This window comes from Agrilus planipennis, unplaced genomic scaffold (genome assembly GCF_000699045.2).
Source record: "Agrilus planipennis isolate EAB-ADULT unplaced genomic scaffold, Apla_2.0 scaffold80, whole genome shotgun sequence".
NCBI classification, from domain to species: Eukaryota; Metazoa; Arthropoda; class Insecta; order Coleoptera; family Buprestidae; genus Agrilus; species Agrilus planipennis.
Genome location: NW_020438873.1, coordinates 230,119 through 230,889, shown reverse-complemented (window position 1 = coordinate 230,889; position 771 = coordinate 230,119). Strand labels below are relative to the sequence as shown.

The 771-nt window shown below is 33.7% G+C and overlaps 1 protein-coding gene across 1 annotated transcript in view; it reads right to left on the bottom strand.

Moving 5' to 3' along the window:
- Window positions 1–771, bottom strand: part of LOC108734783 (junctophilin-1) — a 75,608-nt gene that overhangs the window by 57,716 nt on the left and 17,121 nt on the right. The window lies entirely within an intron of this gene.

Genomic DNA, 771 nt, shown 5'->3' with positions numbered 1-771 from the left:
TTTAAGAATATGCTTTATTTAAAAGCATATTTAGCCAAAAATAATAACAAGTGAATTAACTTAACGTTCTACACACCTATAAAACTTTTGCTTTGTTTTCTATTGTTAATTTATATACATTTTTGTTTTAAGAAATTGCTAAACATTTTCGTCTAGTACTGTACAGTTCTAGCCGATCTCCTACGACCGCCCATCGAGAGCTCTGCTCGTTCAAGCTTATTCCGACTATTTCTGTCTTGCGCAGGCCTAGTGTGTATTCTTTCTATCTTCGCGCAGATTTATTCAAGGTCACAATTCAAACAAATTGAAATGGGCTGTAGTTTTATAGGGTCGTCGATTATCTTTGACACATATTTTGGATATCAAAGCGAGTGAAGTCGCGTGTAAAACCTACTATGAAGTTTTGTACACACATTTTCAGGGGTACAGAAAAGGACACAGGGTACTTTTTATCCGAGGGATAGAAAAATTAGTTTGTGGTTGTCGACGATCTTTGATAAAAGCTGGTCAATTTTTTTGAAAAAATCAGGATTTTTATCTGCCTTGACTAATAATAATTTCTTTTGAATCATCACGAAGTTCTGAAAGGAGGGGACCCCGCTAACCTCCCCCCTCGAGCTTCGGCGGTGGTTTTAGGTATTTTCAGTCAGTGATCGATCTCAACTATAATACATAACAAGGTTTTAAATTTTTTTCCTTTGATAAAAAAAAAAGAACTAGGACAAGTTTGTTTATTTTATATATAATTATTACAATATGTATATATATATA